This window comes from Rattus norvegicus, chromosome 16 (genome assembly GCF_021556685.1).
Source record: "Rattus norvegicus strain SHRSP/BbbUtx chromosome 16, alternate assembly SHRSP_T2T, whole genome shotgun sequence".
Taxonomy (NCBI): Eukaryota; Metazoa; Chordata; class Mammalia; order Rodentia; family Muridae; genus Rattus; species Rattus norvegicus.
Window position 1 is genome coordinate 65,222,658 of NC_141549.1, and position 25,615 is coordinate 65,248,272.

At 44.6% G+C, this 25,615-nt stretch overlaps 1 protein-coding gene; it reads left to right on the forward strand.

Moving 5' to 3' along the window:
- Positions 1-25,615, forward strand: part of Erich1 (glutamate-rich 1) — a gene marked incomplete at its 5' end in the record, with an annotated part of 52,793,804 nt that overhangs the window by 34,352,098 nt on the left and 18,416,091 nt on the right.

The window sequence follows — 25,615 nt, forward strand, 5'->3', positions numbered from 1 at the left end:
TGACTGCCAGCCTTATGAGGTTTAGAATGATTATGGAAACAGACAGTCATAGGGTAAAGTAACAGAGGCAAGAATACACACCCTAAATGTAGGCAGTACCTGATCCACGCCTGAGATCCTGGACTGAAGAGGAAGAGAGAGGGAGAGATGATGAACTACAAGCATTCACCACTTTCTGCTTCTCAACTGTGACAATGACCATCTGCTTCCTGTTCCTGCTGTCACAGCCTTCCAGCCAGGATGAACTTTATCCCCCAGAACTGCAAGCCAAAATAAACCTTTCCTGCTCCCTTGAGTTGCTTCTATTATGCATCCTGTTGTAACAAGACAAACGAATAGCACATTGTATTTGCAGCCCTAGAAACGCGTATTTACATTATAGACGAGATGTGTACTATAGTGACATCATCCTCCCAAGCCTGTATGGTCCTGCCTATGTTCAGAACATTATAAAATTCCTTAAAGAGAAAGCTCTTTCATTTTGGGCTTTAGCCCCTCTCTTAAAAAATGGGGGGGGGGGGAGGTGAGGGTCAACTCTAGAACTTAAAAACCTATTCTTAGACTTCTCACTGTCTCCTGTGTCTCCCTCTGGTCAGGAGAAGGCTCAGTCATTCAGAGGTTATTGCAGTCATTCATGTAAATATGTACCTGCATGGGGATATTGTATGCAGCACCTCAATTCAGACTCAAGGTTCAAACCCTTGTGCTACATGGTCACAGCTGGAGTCAGAGCTAGCACGGTAACAGACAGAAAAGGGAGTCAGCCCCTAGACATTTGGACAATCATAGGAGCAGAATTTATTCATAGCCAGCTGTGGTGCAGTCATATGTTTTGAGGCTTGGTTTGGTTGGTTTTGTACTATGTCAACACATAAACAACACTTCTGTTAGCAGAAACCAAACATTTAGAAACCAGAGCTGAATAGGGGGAAGAAATCAGTTTCTCTAAAAGCTTGCTAAGGAGTTCATACCATGGCTCAACAGGTAAAGGGATTTGTGGGCAAGCTGGACCACCTGAGACCAGACTTGGGTCAATCATCAAGCCCCCCATGTTGGAAAAAGAGGCCCTGAAAGTTGTCTTCTGACCCATACATGCAAACGCCATGTTATGTATGCACTCACACACACACACACACACACACACACACACACACACACACACACACACACCATTAAACAAATAAATAAATAAACCTAAAAATTTTAAAGAACTCCTCTAAAAGCAAAAGGAGGCTTGTTAGTTTAAGAAGCCCCAAAGCATGAACTTATCAGGTAGAAGGGCAAGGGTGTTCTGAGCAGGATGAACAAACCGCGTAAGACAATGCCAAAGCAAGCCATTCCGATAATTCTATAAATTTGCTGATTTTATAAATGAGGTCTTATTTGTTCTTTGAGACCAATTCTCCATATGTTGCACAGGCCAGCTGCAAACTAATGATCCCCCTGCCTCAGGCTTTCAAGAGGCAAAATGAGATTTTATGTAGCAAAATCCCAAGAGGGCTAAACACGGGAAGAACGGTTTTCGCTAAAAGCTTGTGAAAAGTCTGATGTTGCAATGAGATCTGCTCCTCTCTCTTTTGCTGAGATGAACAGCAGGGGGGAGGGGAAGACATGTCAGCCCCATGGTAGAGACAAAGCAGTGACAAGTAAGCCATCATTGGCCATTCGTACACGAGACATTGGTTTACACTGGACGTTTGAGGAGTTGGTCAGGAAGAAAGTTTTGCCAACACTTGCAAAACTTATAAAAATCTTGACAATCTCCCTGTTCTACTAAGCTATTGAGCTATATACAAAGTGAGGGCAGACCAAGGGACAAACTCCTTGTTGTTGTTATTTAAACATGGTCTTACTACGTAATCCTTGTTGACCTGAAACTAGGCCAGGATGGCTTCAAACTTAGAGATATGTGCCTGCCTCTGACTCCCAAGTGCTGGGATGAAAGACATGTGCCACCATACTGTGCCTCTTTCCTTTTTTCTCTTCTCCTCCTCCTTTGTTTTCTCCTACTTTGTTATTAGTCCATTTCTTTATTTATTTCTCTATTTTCTTTCTATATTTTCCCCAGCTTTCTAACTTTCTCAGAGGAGACTCTTGTGATGCAAACCCTTCCTACCAGTATATAACTTACTTGTTCTAAGGAATAATATGTTTGTTGCTGGATGATAATGAGTTGCAGGGAAAAAAAGCAAGCAATTGGTATGTAAGATTCACCATATTTACCACGGTATCTAAGTCAATATCTATAGGTGGAAGAACATGTCTTCATGAGGTGAGGAGTAGCATCCTCTGTACAATGCCTCCTAAGGCCGAAGGCAGTTGATCTCAGCTGAACAAAGCAACTTCTCCTTCCCTAAAATCCCTGCCAAACATTCCCTTGCCTGATGTATTAATTACTTCTCTTGTTGCTATGGCAAAATGCCTGGTCACACCTTAGTTTAAGGGTACAGTCCATCATAACTGGGAAGGCATGGCGGTAGGAGTCTGAGGCAGCTGGTCACACTACATCCACAGTCAGGAAGCCGGGAGAAATGGATTCTGGGACTCAGCTGGCTGTCTCTTCCTTCCCTTTTTATTCAGCCCATGGAATGGTGCCATATCCAGCATGGGTATTCTCTCTCTTCAACTAATGCCTACCTAAAAATGCCCTCCCAGACATGCCCAGCACTGTGCAACTCTAAATCCAATCAGGTTGACCAGGAAGGGAATCATACCCAGGGAATTGGTGGCGTCTTCTCTAACAGATGCAGATGCAGATAGACTCTAGACCGCACTGTGAGAATTCTCTGCTCAAGTTGTCTTTGGTGTTGATCGTGCAGCTGCTTTCCTTGATGAGGAGAGTGGGGAGCCTGCAGATAAGAATCATCCCAGGGCTTGCACACTTCTTTGTGGTGTTTCCCTAATTCTTCTAAACACAAACGTGAGGGAATTTAAGACAACCGAGAGCTACGTTTTAAAACCAAGCCTGTCCACAGAAAACACAGAGTTTTCCACCCCATCCCCCTTTTCAGGAAGTCTTGTATTGCAGCCTCAGCCTATGTGTTGGTTTTTATTATCTCTGTAACTGGCACATTGTATTAGAATGGCAAAGGTGAGTTGCAGGAAAGTTCATATGACCGTAGTAGTCAGATGTTAGCTTATAGATCAGTAAGAGCTATGTCTAAATGCCCGATGTTTCTCGCAGCTAGAAGGATTGGAATACATAGCATCATTAATAAGGAAGGCCCTGGAGGCTAAATGCCAACTCCTGCAGAGAGGCAGTTAGGCACCACTGTGGTTTGCCCATTTTTTAATGTCTTAGTGAGTGGGGGTAGCAGTATTGGGAGGTATTATGAACCTTTAAGAAGCAGAACTTGAGGTAGAAGGAAAGAAGCAATTTCCACAGAGAAGTACACTGTGGCCCTTGTGAATGTGTGGGGGCATGTGTGCACACATATACACATACACAAACACACACACACACCTCCACACAAACACACACAATTAGTAAATGCAACAATTTTTTAAAAAAAAAGAAAGAAAAGAAATAGACCTGCGTAGAAGAAGGTATAGATACGACTCAGCAGGTAAGAACACTGACTGCCAGAATGGCCAACAGTGGGGAGGGGGAACTGCAAGAGTCCACCTCCAGGAGACAGTCAGGGCATCGAGTGTAGGGATGGGGTTACCAACTCACAGTCAAAGTTTCTGACCCAGAATTGTTCATGTCTAAAAGAACTGCAGGGACAAAACTGAGAAGAGACTCAAGGAAAGGTGGTCCAGTCACCGGCCCAACTTGGGATCTATCTCATCGGGGTGCACCAAGGTCTGACACTATTACTGACGTCATGTTGTACTTACAGACAGGAGCCTAGCATGACTGTCCTCTGAGAGGCCCTACCAGCAGCTGACTGAGGTAGATACAGATACTTAGACCCAACCATTGGACTGAAGTTGGGGACCCCTGTGGTTGAATTACGGGAAGGATTGAAGAAGCAGAAGGGGAGGGATGCCCCATAGGAAGACCACCAGTCTCTGCTAGCCCAGACCCCAGGGAGCTCCCAGAGATTGAGCCACCAACCAGGGAGCATACACATACAGGGGCCCATCCAACCTCACCCTCCCCAACACAGACACATATAACACCCCTCACCCCACCCCCACAACACACATATAGCAGAGGACTGCCTAGTCTGGTCTCAGTGGAAGAGGATGACCTAATTCTCAAGAGACCTGAGACCCCAGGAAAGGGGGATGAGGAACTGAGTGGGGTAGGAGGAGGCAACGAATGGAATGTAAATTAAAAAAAAAAAAAAAAGAATGCTGGCCGCTCTTTCAGAAGATCTGGCTTTGATTCCCAGCACCCACATGATGGCTCACAGCCATCTATAACTCTAGTTCTGGGGAATCTGATAATCTAATGCCTTCCTCTGGCTACTGAGGACACCAGGCACATAAGCAATGCACAGACATACATGCAGGCAAAAATACTCATATGCATAAAACTTCTCAAAGAGGTCCTTAGTTCTTGGGGGCATGCTCCCTGAGGGGATTGCAGTACCCTGAACTCTGCTTCCTGTTCCGGGATGTGAGCACTCACTCTAACACCTGCTCTGTTAATAATGTGCTACACATAGCTGCCCAGCCTCGGACTTGAACCTCCACATGAACAGATTGTATCAGGTTTTTCAACTCAGCAACACAGAGCTGACTAATATAGCTTCTTTGTAGTCATTGTAACTGTTTGTTTCAATGCTGGGGATTGATCCCAGGGAGGCTGCAACCTGATCCTTGTTTTTGTCCTACCCCTCTCCCACCACTACCACCCAACTTGCAGGCACACACAAAGACCTTGTTACTTAGCCCCAGCTGGCCTCATACTTACTACTTATCCCAGGGTGGTTTTGAATTCACAGTCCTTTTCCCTCTACCTGCCAAGGGCTTACATGACGGACACAGATCCCCATACCTCATGAGCTGCAGTCCTTCAAGACAAGGATGACATTTCCCAAGTCCACACCCTGCCATTATTGCATATTTTATATCCCCATGCAGAAGCAACTTGACAGTGTATTCAGAAACAAGGGTTATAACTCAGCAGCGGCAGACTTGGTGGGTCACCACCTAGGTATCTGAGAAGCTGGTGCAGCATTTTGGACATTTTGACTCCATCTAGAGCCTTACCTAGATAGGTTCCTTCTGAGCTTCAGAGGGTATCTTCAAAGATTCCTTGGCATAAGGTCTGAAGACAGCAACTCTGCTTTCATACAAATATTCTGGGGCAAGAGGAGGTGGAGATCCTCCATTCAGTGGTCCCTTTATGTGAATGGATAATGACTGCCTTGACCTGGACAACACTGGAGCGCCATTGAAAACATTAAAATGAGTCTAGGCATCGATGATTCAGCACTTAGAGAAAGTTAGTGTTCCTGTTTGGAAAGGCAGCAAGCAGACTTTATATGGAGGGATATTAGTCTTTTCTCCTGTGCTCTGGAAGGAGAAAGCAACAATATCTATTCTTCCGTTACAGACTCCAGGGGGACATTTGATCATCTCACATCGAGGCAAGAGTATGCCCAGCTGTGGAAGACAATCAAAGGCCATTAGAGCGGGTGGGGAACTCTCTGAGTGCTTATGCATGTGTGCGCGTTGGTGTATCCGCACATAAGCATGCGTGCCAATGTTTGTACACATAGGTGTGCGAACTTCAAAAGTGCATTATACAATCTGTATAAAGTAACTCTTCCGTAGAAATACAAGGAAAAGAAAATCAAAGCTGTAATAGCAAGTCCCCAGATCTCATAGAACCCAGCAACACAAGAGCCTGAGCAAATCCCACCACAATGAAAAGGGACCAGGCAATTTTAACAACCCGCGTCACAGGAGAGATGAAGCAGGGGCCCCCAACGTTTAACAATGTATTTGAGCAACAGAATTCCAGGACGGTGCTGCTGGACCGGCCCTTTACCAGCCGCTGCTATATCTTCGGGAGGGAATGTACGGGATGTAAATAAAGACTATGGCTCCGGAATCAAACAAGCTGAGGCTCTTTTCTTTCTGTTTTCCTACTCGGCTAAAGAGAAATTGCCTCTCAGCTCTGTGAACACCAATTCCTTCCTCAGTTAAGTGGAATAGTACAGACAGCATCTCTTGGCACAGGACTGCTCCAACACAGGACGTCAGGGACTACCAGTTCTGCTCATCTACACAGCATCATGCCTTTTGTATTATTTACTTATATACCAATGTGACCACGTAGCCCAAAAAAAAAAAAAAAAGGCTGCGTAAGGAAGAAACATCTGATTGGCTCCTGCAGAAGGAAGAATGCATCTGATTGGCTCCTGCTTCTAGGGGCTTTCCATTGTTCATAGCAGGGAAGACGTGGAGGAATAGCTCCACGTTCGGCCGTAGGAGCATGAGACACTGAACATTTACATGGTAGTGGACCAAGAACTAGAATGACCGGAACTAGTGGCCAAGCTAATAATCCTGAAAGACCTGACCCTCGTTAGGTACATCTGCCAGCTAGGCCCTGCCTCCTAAAAGTTCAACAGTTCTCCTAAGAGCACTAACCAGCCAAGGAACAAGAATTCAAAGCATGAGCCTGTATGGGAGATTTCAGGTTTATACCTCATACTGTTACCAACACCCACCCACCCATACACACACACACACACACACACACACACACACACACACACACACACACACTGTTGCCTCCTATGCTGTGACAAGTTCAGACCTCTCCGTAGCATAGGCAAGAAGTTGCCTTGCATGCAGTCTATTCTCACACAGCATCATTGATTCTTGTATCCAATATTCCTGCTTGCCCTTGAATCCCTGTGTGAGTGTGTGTGTGTGTGTGTGTGTGCGTGCGCGCGCGCGCGCGCATGTAATCAATGTGGTACAGATGTGTAATCAATGAAGAAAAGGAAAGCAACATTCCCTCAGCTGTAGTAACAGCATTATTGCCCGCACTACTGAGACCACGGAACAATAATAGCAGAAGCGCCTAGGAAAGCCATTAACTTCTAGGATATATCCCAAAAGTCTGCACCTGGAGGCACAACTCAGTTCCCAACTCCAGGTTCAATGCTAAGTGCGACCTACATACCAGAAACTCTTCTCTTTTGTAGAATTTGTACTTAGTTGCTGAAGTTCATCCAGTAATCTAAATGAACTCCTCGGTGTCCTAGGTCGCACACTCGCACGCACACAGAAGGGCAGACCTGAGCGTGCCTTAGTCTCAGTTTACAGAGCTTTCAAGCTCTTGCTGGTGGAGCTTCTCCTCATGTCCAGTGCGAGGCTCACCATCCCAGGTGTGCTGGTCAGCTGCAAGCTTCATTGAACCTCAGTGTTCATCTACTTAGACCCCTAATGCTACTCCTTCAGAAAATACATCCTCTCATTCCGAGAGATCCATAGACTGTGTACCCAGTATTAATTATGTCCCCAGAAACAAAATGGACTCAGTAATTTCCCAAATTGCAATAGGTTACATATGCTAGTCACATTACAATAAAACTGAAATCAACTTGTTTAAATTATAACCAAAGTCACCCCGGTCATCTCCCATTCAAAAAATTTTTTATTTAACTATTGGACTAAGGAGAAGACCAATAACAAAATAAAATATACTTTGGAAAATATTGAACACACGTCAAAGCTTGAAGTGAAAGCAAGCATATTGAGGGTTGAGCTTATGAAATTTAACTAATCAAAAGGACGAGGAAATGCATACTCTTCTGTAAAATTTGTGGTGTAGAGGAAGAAATTAATGAGAGTCAAAGCAGAAATAATGGAATCTTCTTCATGACGGGTGTTAGGATGTGCCCATTTACCTTTTAGATTTTTAAAAATTATTTGTTTGTGTGTGTGAGGGTTTTGCCTGCATATATGACTATGCACCACATGTGTGCCGTACTCTTGGAGGTCAAAGTGGGAGTTGTATCGCCTACGACTAGAGTTATAGATGGTTGTGAGCCAGCAGGTGGGTGCTGGGGATCGAACCTGGGTCCCCCGGAATTGCAGCCAGGGCTCTTAATTACTAAAACATCACTCCAGTCCCTGCCCATTTTTTTTCTTTTTTTTTTTTTCGGAGCTGGGGACCGAACCCAGGGCCTTGTGCTTGCTAGGCAAGTGCTCTACCACTGAGCTAAATCCCCAACCCAGCCCCTGCCCATTTTAAAATATACATTCTCTATTCTCTTTTTGAAAGGTTTTTTTCCTCAGATAGTCTCACTGTATATGTCCCAGACCACCCTCAAACATGTGATCCTCCAGCCTAGACTTCCTACATCCCAAGGTTACCGTTTGGTATATTTTTAATTGGGTATGACTCCATTTTGCATATGAGAAGACCAAGAACCAGAGAGGTTAGGACATGTCTCCAAGTCTTCACAGCACTCATGTTGCCGACGGAATCTGAGCTCAAGTCTGTCTGGTTGTAACCACTGTTGTACTTCTGTTACGTGTCCATGTGTGATTTCTACCATATTGTGCATATTCAAACATATGTTCAAAGCAAAGCAAATGGCAGATCATTGAAAAAATAATGGGGAAATTTCAGGAAAAATCGTAATGGGTTTTTAAAAACCAATAATACTTATAATACACGGCTCAAGACTGAAACCACGTGAGGAGAGTTCTGAGTGCTCATGAGAAAAAGACTCCAAGAAATCAAGGTGAGAATCTTTGACCTCAGTTCCAAAAGCAGAACTGTTCTTGGAATGCGTTTGCATGCTCCTCCCAGGTGTAGTGGAGAGGGTGAGTTACCCCAGATGTTGTTATTCATCCGCCTCTGTGGAAAAACATGCTTTTGCCATGTGTGGCTTGTCCTTGTGACTGAACCCCTTACTCGTGTGACTCTTGTTAACCCTCAGAGTATAAATCACCAAATGCTCTGGAAAAGGCTGGTTGTGGCACAAGTCCACTCCATTTTTAGGCCCTGCTCTCCCAGGTTCATGCCACAAATTAGATGGGTAAACGCAGTACTATACCAGATCCACAGATTTTAAAACGTAGCTTAGTGCCATGTAAAAGTATTTGAGGGAGCTGGGAGATGGCTCAGCAGACAAAGTGCTTGCTGTGCAAACATGAGGGCCTGAGTTTGAACTCTGGAGCTCACATGAAAGTTGTGTGCAGTGGCAAGTACGTATCACCACAACACTGGGGCAGAGTCACAGACGTGCAACGACTTGCTGGACAGCCACCTGAAGTGTCTGCCTTCAGCTCTAGTATGAGATTCTTTCTCAAAAAGTAAGGTGAGAAAGTGAAAGGTGAAGAACATCCCAACATCAACCCACACACACATATACACATATACACATATATACCACACACAGACACACATACATATACACACATAAACGTATATACTACACAGAGACATACACACATAAATACATACACAGACATACACACAGATTCACATATATACACTACACACAGACATTTACACATACACACATATACACATATAAACCACACACAGACACACACATATATACACATACACATATACAATACACACAGACACACACATATAGACACACATATCACAAACATGTATACACCCCACGTAGACACACATACAGACACATACACACACACACATATATATATACCACACACACACAAAAACATGTATATACCACACACAGATATGCACACATACACACATATACATATATACCACACACATATACACATATGCACATATACACATATACACCACACACATACACACACATACACATATATAACACACATATATACATACATATACACACACATATACACACATACATATATACACCACACACACACAAAGACATGTATATACCACAAACACACACATGCAAAGACACTTGTCCGTGAGACAGACTGAAGAGCCTAATAAAATAATTTTACAGAAATATAAAATTACCAACACTATAATTCTATTATAATTGGATCTGATTGTTCTTGTGCCTGGATTTTTACATTTTGGATTAAGAAGTATGTAACCTATTTTTTGTTTGTTTGTTTGTTTTTATTTTACAGGAGGTCACACTTAAGAAATTTTAGGTTTTTAAAGAGAACTTGGACCTTTTTTTAAAATTTTTAAAATTTCTGAGTATTTCTGTATGTCTGTGTGAGCATGTGTCATGTGTGGATGGGGAGGACAAAAGAGAACATGGGAGCCCTTTGAGCTAGAGGTCAGGTGGTCATGGGCTACCCAACATGGATGCTGGGAACTGCATTAACTCTTCTGCAAGGCAAGCATTCTTAACCACTGAACTGTCTCTCGAGCCTCAAGATTTTAGACCTTTTAAGCTTTGGAACTTTTGAAAACTATGAGACTCTTTAAGCTGTGTTGTGTTTTATATTATGATATAATGAGATATTGGGAACCAAACAATGAAAGATGTAATAAAGTAGAAATACAAAATAATTATATTATTTTTTATATATTTATAATATATATTATTTTGCTTAAAGTAATATGTTTGCATGTCATTTTGATAAGGGTAGTCCCTTGACCCCTGACCCTCCCAACACACACACACTAAGAGTAGGACACACACACACACACACACACACACACACACACACACACAAAACAGAGCTATAATAATGATGAAAGTAATTGTTTAGCTAATGGAATTTTTGTTGGTTGTTTTCCAAAATATACAGACACGCACACACACACACAGACACACAGACACACAGACACACACACACACACACACACACACACACACACACTTACTTGGGGCTTTACTCTTCTTATGGCAAGCACTAGCCTTTTCCCACACGAGATCTAATTTAATCTTCATAATGACCCTCTAAAGTCACCATCAGTATCATTGCCCTCTTACAGGTAAGGAGCTGGGACCATAGAGAATCAATTTCCTCAACCAGGTCATGGCAAAAACAGAGTCTAAATCAATGTCTGTCTGACTCCAGAGGACGACGGTTAAACCACTGAACAAAGGATCAAAGTGTAAGCAAAAGAAACACAGTCAGCAAACAAAGGTTACGGAAAAACGAACGAACGATGCAAATGATAAGAAAATGATATCCAAGAGCATAAATTAGCCCAGCTAGTGAACTGGAACCAAAGCCAAGAAAGAGTTCACAGCATCCAAGGTCCTTGGACTTCTGTTGTGGTGATTGGGAGCATGACATTTTGAAGGCTCACTTTTCTGTGCTGGAGCACTCCATATCCCAACACAATGGGTTTCTGTTTTGCCTGAGGGTCCAGAGCAAGAGAAGTCACTGATCCTGTGACCACTGATTCCAGCCAACCATGAGATCTCCATGGTCTCCCCAAATCACAGTATGCCATACAATCCATCAAATGACCCAAAGCATGGTACTGTATCAATATTGAGTAGCTGATTTCGAAGGGCAGTTGAAAAATAAAAGCTTTCAGAAATCCTTCTGGGAAGTCATAGCACAAGAGCACATAGCTGATTCTATGAGCAGGATGTTACTCGTCTCAGAGAAATAATGAGTTGTCATATATGAAAATAACATACTCAAGCTGCTGCCCTCCACACACACAAATGAGACTCCAGTTCAGAGTCATCAGCGATTCACCTCTCATCCCTCCATCCTTCCTTGGGATTCTTTTTCTCCTCTGGGGTCAATGCTTGCAGGACGGAAATGACATCCTGCATTTTTAAGGAGTTTCCAAATCACCAGTCTGTCTGCACTGTCAAGCCTCCCGTATTTCTTTTCTTTTCTTTCGGAAACGAAGTCAAAGGTTTATGGTTCAGTGTTGGGTGCTAGGCTCCCCCACACATCTCTGTGGAAGTGAAACCTGTGTATGTGTGTTGCATACGTTTGCAGTGAGAGAAGAGGGTGTGCTCACCTCCACATTCTGCTTGTGATTTGCTTTAACACACACTCCCCCACCTCGAATCACAGCAGGAGGATTCAGTTGGACTGGGAAAATGGAAATATCCCGAGTGGAGGTGTTTCCTCCCTACCCGCAGCCACGGATTAGACTTGTCAACGTCATTAAAAGGAGAGTCCTCACAAGGTTAGGGTCAAATAGAATATAATCACAATAAAACACAAAGCAGTGTTCTCTTTAGGGAGTGGATGAGTAACATCCATGTTCCCCCAGGGAAACAGGCATGCAAAAACAACCAGGGACACCGTGAAAAGGGCAAGCCATGAACTGGACCAGCCCTCCGAGTCCTAAAGCCTACTGTAATCTCTACATACTTAAAACAGCGAGGTGCTTCCCTAGAAAAAGAGCAGTGCCGCGTAGAACCAAGCTACACTCAGACATCGAGAGCAAACTGGACGTTCAGATTGCTCAAAGGTGCATTTTTAAACAAATGGTAACTGGGCAGAGGTGTGGTCTGTGTCTCCTGATTCAGTGCCCTGTGGGCAGGACACCAGTTTTAGGCCGTTGGTGTGTGACAGGAAAGTATAAGGAAGAAATCAGAATAAAGAAATATTCTGTGGGATAACTGTTCTTTTTCTTTCAAAAACTCAAACGTTATAAAATATCAAGATTGGGAAACAGTTCTTCTGGAGAGAAAACTATTGGTGGTGGTGGTGGTGGTGGTGGTGGGGTGATATGGGGGAATGAGAGGGAGGAAACTCGAGGAGGAAGGGGAAATAAACTGTACACCATGTCATACGTCTAATAAATTTGAGTCCAGGGTATAAAGGAATTCAATCCTCTGGGGTGGACACCCACATGCACACATGTACACACACATGCACACATGCATACATGTACATTCACACACACACACACACACACACACACACACACACACACACACACACACAGACTCTTTCTCTTCTGAACTTGTCAGTAGCTCCTTCGTCTCCTCACTTGCTTCATACACTTTCCTTCAGTGGAAAGCGACGTGTCAAGTTCCTGTTCTCATTACCACTTTTGCCTAGACAAATCTCCTCCCTTCCTGTTACCTTTATATGTTGCTTTGTCTTACCGTTTTATTGTACAGTGAACAAGCAATGAGGAGTGTTCTCAGTTGGCCAATGAAAACAAAAGCAGAAAGCTGAGGAGGGAACGGAGCCCAGTATGGATTCTGGAGCTCGGTAGTCTGGTCAGGGACCACAGAGATGCTCTAGCGACTCAGAGGAGGGGAAGGCCACGCCCCCTCCTCCTGAGGCCCAGGATTCCCATGGTCTCCTGAGTGGCTTTCTGCTGAGCTGAACCCAAGGGTTCCATCAAAGAGATACGGAGCTGGAACTCAGCCTCTTGACTCTTATTTTGACCCAAAGAACACCCTCCCTTCCCTCTCTAACAAGGCCACAGGACGGTAGTTGTAATGAGCTTTCCCCGTGATTACTAGACTTATTTTCAGTTAGTTAAAAAATGTACTTCCCTAGCAATTCATTTCTCAGCTACTCCTGGGTTTAATCATGCCTTACCGAGCCCCAGCCTACTGATGCGAAATTAATTGTTGCCCAACAAGGCGCAGACCTCTCATACTCCCGTCTTATCGCACGGCACACCGTTGCCTTAAGTTATAACGATAATTAAACCGTGCTTTAATTAAGCAAGCCTTACTCTGCTCCCCTAACCATCCCACTCAGGCGATCGCCTTCACTTCAATGCTATTACTCACACCTACTGGGGTTAACAGAACGTGGACTCGGGCAAGGATGAGATTTTCCGTTGTCTTTGGATGTTGATTAACTACCTTGGCAACATTCGTAATTCCCACAGCACTACAAAATCTATGGCCTTGTTTTCTCCCTCCCAATTCTCTCCCTCTGGGAAAATAGGAAAGCAAGTCTTTCTGCCATTCTCCAACCTAAACGCTATCGGCATATAAATCTCCAGACCCGAGAAGCATTGGCACTTATTCACATGGGAAGACATGGCAAGTTGGAGAATAGGAGCTCTGAGTGCCTTATTTGATGCGCTGTATTGTGAGAGGCCTCAGATCCCCTATCAATGGGGAATGTATAAGGAGTGCATAGAGCCCCACCCCTTGTCAGCTCGCAAACAGCTGCTATGTTTTCTCAAACCAACAGGCTCAAGGGACTCTCCCGACCTGATGGTGTATACAGCTAAGCGGAGATCTCAGGGCTTACTGCCTCAGACTCGCTACCTTAAGACCCGGGGGTCAACCAGAAAATCAAGTTGATAACCTGCTATCTTAGGTGTCCTCTGTGCCAAAAAGAAACAAGGAAATTGAGGTGGTAAAGTGGGTTCCTTTACAGTATGGCCCAGCCAAGAAGAAGAAGAGGTTTCTCCTCACTGTAACTATGGCGTCTTAAAATTTACCAACCCTGAGGCAAAGCCCAAAAGATATGCATACTGTGCTGTAGGCCTTTTTAACTGGGCTTTTCCTGGGCAGAAGGAAATCTCCAGCTTACTCCATCCCCAGTAAACTGTGTCTGTCCAGCTGCCTCTTTCTCAGCAGAGAGAATCATATCCTGTTTAAGTTAATATGCTACCAAATTAGTGTTTCTACTTCCTTCTACCAAAGATCCAGTCCAGGAGGAAAGGGCTCAGGGACTCTTCCACTGTGCTTTATTTAAGACTGAGAGACACCAGTAATTCGGTGCTGGGCCAGTCCAAGGAAAGCAGGGTGGTCAGTTTCACAGAGGACATGTTGCCTAAGGAAGGAGGCCTTTCCTACTCTAGTGCATGTATCACTAACTTGATGGAGATGAAAATGGTCACCGACAGAGGATTATATTAAGCGATTCTATCTGGCCCTGTGGTCACATGCCAAATTCAGACGGCAGCATCTCTGCTCTCACCCCATGCTGACTGAAGGTAGGATTCCTTTTCCCAGTGATCCAGGGAGGGCTTGGGAAGACAGTTAAGGAGGGATACGTGTAGGGAGTTAACAGGAGATGACATAGTGCTGCAAATCCACACAGACTCTGGAGGGCCAAGAAAGAAGCAGATGGAGGGTGCAAGACCTACATCCTGGACTTGTGACTCTTAAACTTGATTTATATGGGAAAAGCAGCTAACATCTATCAACCTGCCGGGACGCCTGGCACTAGCGTAGTCATTGTAAGTGGCTTTGCTCACTAATGCACTCTATTCATTAGGGATTAAGGTTTTATCGCCAAGTGACAGATGAAGCAGAGGAAAATGAGTTCATTTCAGCAAGATTGTGTGAATATTAAGAAGGGATGGGATGATCTCGGATGTTCTTGGTCATTGCTTTGTATCCCTCCACACAGCCTGTTCTTCTGTTGCTGGTGTATAGATTTCCGGGGTCACCCTTACTTAATCTCAGGCATGAGATCCAAGGGTCTGCATGTTTAACAGAAGTCTAAAAGATTTCCATGTCAGAATAGGTAACATCTCAGGTAACAGATGAAGTCTCTCACTCAACAGGCATACACGGGAGATTCTGGCTGGGCAGCACCTCCCCAAGTTCAAATCCTTGATGCCACTGATCTGTCTCTTCAGGCAATTAACTCGTCCCATCCCATGAGGACTGACTCTAGGCAAGGCAAGACTGGAGGTGGGTGACTTAGAGTCTAGTTATATGTCCCCCCTTCAGCAAGACAGAAAATTTCCTTGGTAAAAAGGAGCCTCAAGACTAAAGGATTGTGGTGCATGGGCAAACCTGAGTCCAAGCTTCTTGGGATAGTCCCAGCACCACAACTTTTAACCCCTTTGCAGGTGAGATTTTTCTGGTATGAAATGCAGTGGTAGCACCTATAAGCTGTCTGAAGCACAAGTGGGAGGGAGTGGGGTAGCAACTGATGTAACATCCTTTTCAGCCAAACAGAATCAGCACCCGAGGTCACCAGAACTGCTCTGTCAGGAAAACATGCAGGACAACCTGGGAAGAGTGGCCGGTCACACACTCTCAAAAAGGTCCGCTGCCTCTTCTTGAAATAAGATTTCTCATTTTCTGGTTCTTCCTCAAGTTAGCAATTTTATTTCAAGAGAATCAATGTGTTCTGGGAAGAGTCCATAGTAGTCTCTCAGGGAGTCTATGGGGAGGGAGCTGGCAGGTGTTAGGGGAGGATACATAGAAACTGAGAAGAGAAGGCTCTCTTGTCATCGGTATTGATGAAAGCTTAGCTCAAGCCCCCTCGCTTTCTCAGAAGTAACCACAGCCCACATTTCAACTTCTTTTATTTGCTTATATCCTGGAAGCTGACTGGAGAGATCTCCAGATAAAGAGAGCAGAGCCTCTGGCATTCCTTGGTGTGCTGGTGAGCTATACTGTCTGGCAGAAGAGGGAAATCAGGTCATTTGTTTCTTTCTCTGGCCCTTCTTTGTGGCGATATTTACATAACTCGGCCCTATCAGTCAGACTGCATCGGCAGGTGACCGGTCCCTCACTCACCTGCACCTTTGTTAAGCACTAGATGATGAAGCAGAATTAACACTGTAGCTTTGTAACATCGTAACTTTCTTTTCAGAACCAGCTCCGCAGTTAGCATTCCTGGCGGGGCTTTTTCTTCTTTGAGATTTATGAAAGCCAAGAAGAAAAGGAAGAACAATTAGGAACATCGTTTAAGGTATGTGCACCTGGTGAAGCCCTTTAAAGTGCTATTCCGTATGGTTGAAGCCCCATAATTCCTTGTGCCCTGGGCTCATCTGGCCCAGATTTCTCATTTCAATGACGTTCATTCTTTAGCTGAACCATTGTGCTCAGGTCTCCCATCAAATGGCAGTACCTCATAGGGAATAAAGCATTCCTTTCTCTTTCTGTCTTTATTTTAAGAGCAGCTCGTCCTTTTATTCAACCACAGAAAAGACTTCTTGTTCTCCGCAATGACTCTAATTGACTAAGAACCACAGGCAGATGTATGCACAGATCTTAGAGCTGGAGGCCTGGGAGTTTTCTCATTAGATATTAACCTCTGCCTCAAACACCAGTCCCACAGGACCCAAACAGACTCAATAGCTTCTACAAGTTCCCCATAACAAACAAATTTCTTCTTAAGACAGAATCCAGCAGGAAGCCACTTATAGATCATTCCCTGTAATCGAAGGGTCCACGAAAAACTCAATGGAGGAAAAAAAGATGTGTTTCAGGAGAAATGTGTGAGAAGGAAACAGAAGTTCAAGCCTCTCAGAACTAGAAACAGAACTTCTATACCCAGAAGGCCTATGCTAAAATACCACAGCCTATGAAGACATTTAAGCCACTTCCATTGTTGCTGTTTTAATAATTTATTAATTTATTTTATGTGCACTGGTGTAAGGCCATCAGATTCCCTGCAACTAGATTTGCAGACAGTTGTGGGCTGAGATGTGGATGCTGAGAACTGAACCCCCAATCCTCTGGAAGAGCAACCACAGCTCTTAACCACTGAGCCATCTCTCCAGCCCCCTCTTTTGTTGTTTTAATACTAAATTCTTTTATTTTTATTTTTCTTCTAAACTTAATTTTATTTCTGGGTCTTCATTTGACAATTATACTTCACTTTGAATATAGGGAATAGCTTTTTTAAATTTTATTTTTGGATTATTTTATGTATTTACATTTCAATTAATACTAAATTTGGGGAGGCATATATTGGATTGACTGAATGAGTGTAAAGCTCACCCCTACGAGCAAGAAGCAGTGTGGCCATCTTGCCATGAGCTTCCAGCAAAGATGTAAATACCAACATCCCATTACCACTGGAAGAGGAAGACTATTCCTATCTGGATGAAAGGCAGCCATGGGAAGAACCATGTAGAAGCCTTATTTTCCTTTATCGTAAACTTCAGGACCATATAGAAGACAGCCTGGGTGGTTCTCATTCATTTAATTAGTGTTTATCTTTAAGAAACACACACACACACACACACACACACACCTCCTTTCGTTTTCCTTATTTGTTTTTCTCCCCCACAAACGGCCCCAAGTAACACTGTCAACAGCAGCCAGAGGGGAGGGGAGCAGCCCCTAGGCTTCCAAGCCCACAGCAGCCTGGGAATTTCCCAGAGTCCTCTACCTGAATGAAATGGGGATTCTTAACTCCTCCTCGGCAGGAAAGACGTTCAGGGTAAGTCAGTGTCAAGCAAAGCTGGAGTTCATGAAGAAACAATGATGGCATAGATGCAGGCATGTGTGAGGAAAGAGAGAGGGACACTCCAAAAAAGAGAGGACACTGAAGACCTTCCCAAGGGCAGGCTTCTCAAGGGACAGTCTTGCCTGATCGTGCGTGTTAACAATCACTATTACTGTGGCTAATCTTGAAGTTAGCTTGTTTGAAGGGTTTCTAAGGAAATGTTTCTTTCTTTTCCATTCATTCATTCATTCATTCATTTTCCCTCTGTAAATAAGACCGTAAGTTGGTCCTTGAGGAGCAGTGGGCAAGATAAGTGGGCTGATAAGATAAAAATCCACTGGCCAAAAGGTTCAAAGGAATTCTTTCTATACTAGGTGACTCGGAGTAAAGAGGTGTTTGTCCGTAAACAAACCTCATAATGTTGTTTGTGACATTCTCGGAAAGTTTTAGGTTTACAATTGTGAGAGGAGGACAGCTGAGATGTCACAGATGCGCTCGCCTGACTCTTTGCTGTGTTAACTTGTCATGTGAAATATCCTCACACCGGAAGGGAATGTTGTCTCTGCAGCAAATTCTGGACTCCCTGATGGACAGACCTCAATATTCATAAACTCCAGAGTGAAGGGCTGGCTTTCATTCCCGTGCCCCATTCATTTCCCACTTTCTAGCCTGTGGAAGGAAGTTATAGTTCTAACAAGCCCATGTAAAAGACACACAGTCCAGGTATTTAATTTACAAGCCTTGAGCCTAGGCTGGGCAGATCTAGGGCTATGCTAGCATTCCACAGCTATGAGGTCCCGTGTTACGTGTTACCTGGCCATGCAGTTCTGGTCCATGTTGAGTTCTTCCTCCTTCATCTTCCTCTATCCTCTCTCTCTACCTGCAGCCCCCTAACTCAAACTTCCAGTCCCACCTTCCTCCCTCCACTGCCCAATCACAGGCTCTAGCCTTTTATTGACCAGTTAAATTCGGGAGAAGATTCACAGGACTTCTCTCTGAGTATGTGAGGATCTGCTGAGGGTGGGGGTGGAGAATGAGGGGACATCACATTTTGAGAAACCAGTATTTAGCACTACAATACAAGCAGCACCAAATCAACCCACCACGCTATCCTGCCTCCATGCTATGATTATTTTGATTTGTTCATTCATTTATAGGCTCAAACTTTTATCATAGGTGTCTGCTCTATAGCTCTATGCCTCAAATCCAGCACCTGCCACCCTTAAGTGATTATTGGGTATCTGAACTTTGATTAGGTCACAATGCAATGCACCATAAAGTGTAAAACAGACCCAGAGTTTTGAAAACTATTAATTTCACTTCCTTCTTGTTACTTGTGAAACATGTTTTTTTTTTTTGTTTTGTTTTTTGTTTTTTTTTTTTGTCAAAGGCAGCTACTCTGACAAGGACCCATATTTTCTCTCTTTTCCTCTTAGCACTGATTAACCAATTATGTCAGATTGGAAGTTGAGCCCCCACCAACGGGATGAGATACAGATACCAATTGCATCAGGGACTTAAAAAAAAAAAGCAGCGGCCATTTGCTAGTCCGGTTTGGTTTCTGATGCATGCTTTTCCAAAAAGAAATTGCCTGGCTGAATTGCTTCCGTTTTTTCTCATGTTTCTTTGATGGTGATGGTGAGATCATTTCTTTCCTGGGACATGTGGCTTCTAGGTTATGTGTAAAGATATTATAAGAATTTTTCAGACACAGTTATGACAAACAACGTGGCAGATAAGGGAACCCAGCAGGCCTGACAGAGATACAGACTCAGTGTTATGCAGAGCTACTCCTTCTGTGAGAAACCCAGAAAAACAGTTAGAAGACCAGTGAGTCCTAGGAGAGTACACAGATAGCCACATGACACCCAGCACCAAAAGTCTTGACAGCCACCCGACCCAGTCCTTTCCTTAAACACTGTGTGAAGAACCATACATAACCTTGGCCTTCTCTCTGAGGAGTAACAGAGAGACTGAGACATGTGTTTCAACGTGAAGACTTGGCTTCCAGGCTGGGGCCGGGATAGGGATGGGTGGTGGTTTGTGTCTGACCTTCGCAGAAGAGGAAGCAGCAAGCCGTGGACAACAAAGATGAGGTCCCAGCTAGCGTTCACTCAATTGACACGGTCCCTCCCCAACCTCAGCAGGGAATAATCGAGAAACAACTTCTACCTCCCAGGTGCTCCCTCAGAGAGAGAATTGAGTGTGCATATCTGTTCCTTCCTAAGGGGCCGAGTTCTGTCTTTTCCAACTGGCATCTTTAATGGGATCAGCGTGCTTTAGAAGGCTGGAATTTGCTGAACAGTGTTGGAATGCTTGAATCAGATCCAGAGAACCTACGGTGCTATAGCCAAACTGGGAACAAGAGATTACGAGTCTCACAAAATAGAAACCAGAAAACCCCCTAAGTGGCAATTTACGTGCACAGAGCCAGAAAAAACAAATCTAGCCACAGGGGTTGAGAAACCCTAGAGTCTTAGTTAGGGTTTTATGGCTGTGAAGAGACACCATGACCATGGCAACTCTTATAAAGGAAAGCATTTAATTGAGACTGGCTTACAGTTCAGAGGTTTAATCCATTATCATCATGGCGGGAAGCATGGCAGCCTGCAGACAGGCATGGTGTGGAAGAGGTAATTTAGAGTTCTATATCCAGATCCTCAGGCAGCAGGAAGCGAGAGGACACTGGGCCTGACCTGAGAGACACACTTCCTCCAACACGGCCACACTTCCTAACAGTGACACTCCCTTTGGGGATATGGGGGCCATTTTCTTTCAAACCACCACATCCAGCCTGCTGGTAAAGGTCTGTCTCTGAAGTCAGTTCAAGCAGACAGGGACATTGTAAGGCACATGAAGAAACAGAGACTCACACTTTGGTTTCCTTATCCACCATGTCGTGTGTACAGAAAGATGCTACACTACAAAATAAAGACCCGAACAATGGAAAAAGTGTGAGAAAGCATCGGGAAAGCTCCAGAGCCGATGAGTGTGAAAGCTTCACTTGAGAGACAGAGGAAAGAGGCAGCTCGACCATGCACAGTTTTGAACTGTCAAGGCAAAAGAGTGAGAGCAAAAGAGAACAGGAAAGAATGGAGGAACATGCAGGATCTCGTCAAGAGGACCAATATACTTGAGACAAAGAGAAAGGGGCAGGCATTGTCTGTGAAAGGACGATGAGGTAACCAGAGAAGCTCACACTCAGTCACAGTGCTGCACAGATGCTGCAGTAGATGGACCGTGAGTTTGAGGCCAGCCTTACGTACGAAGATTACTAGAGGGACCAGTCTCACGGCGAATCAATCAATAATGAAAATTCCCAAATTGGGCCAAAGAAAACACGGTTAGCTTTCAAAAGCCCACAGGACTCTAATTATGATACTTAATGAAGTGTGCATAAAACACACACACACACACACACACACACACACACACACGCAGAGTAATCAAACTGCTACAAAGAAAAGACGGAGAATTTTGAAAGTAGCACTGTGAGAACATTGCTCTGCCTACTGCGCTGAGGGGGCTCCTGGTGATGGGGAGGGAGGGATAAGATGATGTGAGAAATGATAGAATTGGGGAGCACTTCGTGGGCAAAGTGGAAACTTACTACAATGGAATCTACCATACCCAGAGGTTAGTCCTGGCCCCTGGTTGAGGGATGGGGCTACCCATTCTTCTCAAAAGGAAATACAGGGAGAAAGAGTGGAGCAGAGACTGAAGGAAAGGTTATCTGGAGACTCCCCCACCTGCGGATCCATCCCATATGCAGCCACCAAACCCAGTCACTATTACTGATGCCAAGAAATGCTTGCTGACAGGAGCCTGATATGGATGTCTCCTGAGAGGCAGACAGAGCCTTGCTGACACAGATGTGGATACTCACAGCAAACCATCAGACTGAGCAGGGGGACCCCAATGGAGGAGTTAGAGGAAGGACTAAAGGAGGAGCCTAAAGGGTTTGCAACCCTGTAGGAAGAGTAACCAACCAGACTGCCCCCTGCCCAGAGCTCCCAGAAACTAAACCACTAACCAAAGAGTACACATGGAGGGACCCATGGCTCTAGCTGCATATGTAGCAGAGGATGGCATTGTCTGGCATCAAAGGGAGGGGAGGCCCTTGGTCCTGTGAAAGCTGGATACCCCAGTGTAAGGGACTGCTAGGGCATTGGGGTGGGAGTGGGTGTGTGTGGGGAGGGAGCAGCCTTGTGGAGGCAAGGGGAGGGGGGATGTGATGGGGAGTTCTCAGAGAGAAAACTGGGAAGGGGGCTAACATTTGAAATGTAAATAAACAAAATAACCAGTAAAAAGAAAAAAGAGTAACCCTAGCAAAGACTCCAAATGATAAGTGATGGGGGACATAGAGCCTAAAACAGCCATCTTCTGTAACCAGGCAAGGCCTCAAGGGAAGGGATTGAGACACCCACCCAGCTGCAAAACCTTCAACCTACAGTCTGTCCAGCCTGCAGAGTGTTCTGGGTCGGGAACCTAGCAGAATCATCACCAAAGAGACAGGAGAGATGTCATCCAGCAGAGGGGAGAAAGATGGGATGGAAGGAAGCAGATTCGGAGTCCCACAGCCGAGCATAGGCAGAGCTCAGGGGTTTCTATGAAGGAGGGGGAGAAAGGATTGGAGAAGCTGGAGGGGTCAGAGACACGCCATGAGAACGCAGCCCACAGAGTCAACTGACCAGGACACAAAGGGACTCGGAGAGAAAAGGGAGCCTATAGGGGTCATAACACACATGACCCCTGCAGGTGCATTACGGCTGAGTAGTTTGGTGTTCTTGTGGAAATCCTAACAGGGGAGCGGAATTGTCCCTGACCCTTCTGCTCCTCCTGAGTCGCCTTGTCCAGCCTTGATGTGACGGTGTGTGCCTGGTCTTGCCGTGGCTCTCTGTGCCAGGTTTGGGTGATGGGGAAGCAGAAGTGGGGTGTGCCTGGGGGGAAAGGGGAAATAACAGGGGAGAGACTGGTGGGTGGGGTTGGAAGGAGGGGAATCTGTGGTTGGGATGTAATACATGAGAGAAGAATAACAAATACAATTTTAAAAGAAAAAGAATGTAGCATTAACAGCTCACTGTGTACAAAGGTGGTTGATATTAAGACAGCAGAGGCACCCTTCAAAACTGGGGAAATAAAGACTTTTCCCACCAGCTCCTCCTTACAGGAAAAAAGGGGGCGGGATCACTCAAGTTGAGAAGAAAGAAACCCAGGCAACAGCATGACAAGGTGAGTTCCACAGCAACTGTGAATATATTCACCAACATGGCACAGTGTGAAACTACTGCCAATGGTGCAATGGAAAAGTTTTCAATTCTGGTACATAATGAAAATTTAAAAACAATAAAATCACCATAACTGTAAAACATATTGCCGGAGACACAATTTTAAAAGATACCACTGGAGACATCAGAAAGTAAGATGTGGCGCTGTGAGTTGTCACAGAGTCGAGTTCTTGTATACTGGTGAAGTTGTCACTACCTTAAAATAGTCAGAATTATATGTTGTTTTATGTAAGCCCTTGGGTAACCACAGGGAAGAGACCTATGGAGGATACCCAAGGGCCGGGAGTGCTGTACAATTCTTTACTGCCAACACTCAGGAGGCGGAGGTAGGCAGAGCTCTGAATCTGAAGCTCTCCTGGTACACATGGTGAATCCCAGTTTTATCTATGGCTAAGTAGTGAGTCTGTGTCAAGGAAGGAAGGAAGGAAGGAAGGAAGGAAGGAAGGAAGGAAGGAAGGAAAGAGAAAGGGTGGGAGGGAGGAAAGGGAAGGGAAGGAAGAAAGAACAGAAGGAGGGGAGGAGGGACGGAGGGACGGAGGGACGGAGGGACGGAGGGACGGAGGGACGGAGGGACGGAGGGACGGAGGGACGGAGGGACGGAGGGACGGAGGGACGGAGGGACGGAGGGACGGAGGGACGGAGGGACGGAGGGGAGAGGGAGGAATGATGAGAAGACTGTCAAATCAAACTGCAACTAAACATCACCAAAACAGAGAGGAAGATCTAAAGAGAGGGAAAGAGAAACTGAAAAGCTGTGAAACAGACAAAAGCAACCAGCAAGTGGCAATAGTACATTTGTTCCCCTCAGTAATTACTGAGTGTAAAAGGATTAATCTCATCAAGCTGAAAGCACAGAAAGGCTGAATGGATTTAGAGACAGCCAAGATCAAAGACAAAACTCTGGCTGAACAGTTATTTCACACCAATGGGAACCAAGGACAGTAGGGATGGCCACTAACAGTCACAGTGGACTGTACAGCAAGACCTTGCACAGGAAGTAAAGAGTATTAAACGATGAAAGGATCGATTAAACGGAAAGAGGTAACTGTTTGCACCCTGTAGAGAGAATCTCTTCTAAACATCACCTGTCAATAAAAACGCTGATGGCCAATGAGCTGAGGCAGGGAATAGGAGGTGGGACACCGGCAGGAAGAGAGAGGATTCTGGGAAATAGAGGATGAAGGGGGAGGGGAGGGAGGGGAGGAGAGAGGAGGGGAGGAGAGAGGAGGGGAGGAGAGAGGAGGGGAGGAGAGAGGAGGGGAGGAGACAGACCGAGGAGATGGACTGAGGGTAAGGATGTAAACCAGCAGGTAGATGAACTCAAGAGAAACACTAAGGAGACACAGAGAAAGAAGCCAGCAGGAATCAAGTGGTAGACATAGGAAAGTTTAAAGGGTTAAATAAGTTAAAAGCATCTCAGCCAAAACTCATGGCCTAGGCATTTAATAATAACTAATTAGTCTCAGAGTCATCATTTCAGGAACAGGACTGGGAAAGGAATAACGAATAAAATTGTATTTAGCACATCCAGCATCAGAGAACCCAATGTGTGAAGTAAACACTGGTAATGCTGAAGGCAGATTGAAAAGGAGATCTCAGATGAATTTCAACAGGCGATAAAACTTCCAGATGTGTAAGCCAACACAAAAACGGGGAACATGAACAACAATATAGACTAAATGGACCTAACAGACATGCCCAAAACATCCCACTGAGAAGCAGAACACTTAATCTTTTCAAGCACATACCACAGAGCATGATCCAGGGTGGACTCCATGTTAGGTCACACAAAACAAGTGAAGAAGATTGAAATTACACCATACATTTTCTGACCTGAATGGCTGACACCAGAAATTAATAATGTTAGAAAAATCACAGAAATTAAACAACATGTTCCTGGGTAACCAAGTCAAAGAAGAAATCAGAGAAAATTCAAAGACATCTTGGCAAAGTAAAGCAAAAACAAATGTCCCTAAACTTACGGTGTGTAGCAAACTCAGTACTAAAGAGGAAGGAAGGTTACAACGGTAAATACATACAAACCGAACACATGCCTCAATCTGAGTAGATCCCTCAAGGAATCAAAAACCCGAGAGTAAACTAAGACCAAAGTTAACAGAAGAGTGAACTTGCATGAAATTCAAGAAAATACAAGCTAACGGACTGGAAGATTTAGTGTCCTTAAAATGTCCACATCACTTGATCTCCCCATTCAGCGAAAGCTCTATCGAAGACTCTATCCTTTTTTTGTTTTGCTTGCAGGGAAATTTAAAAGTCCAAAAATGTATGTGAGTCCATAAAAGATTAGCTAAAACAATCTTGGCAAAGAACTAGGTTTGGGTGCCGCGTATATTGACTCCAAAACACATCATAAAACT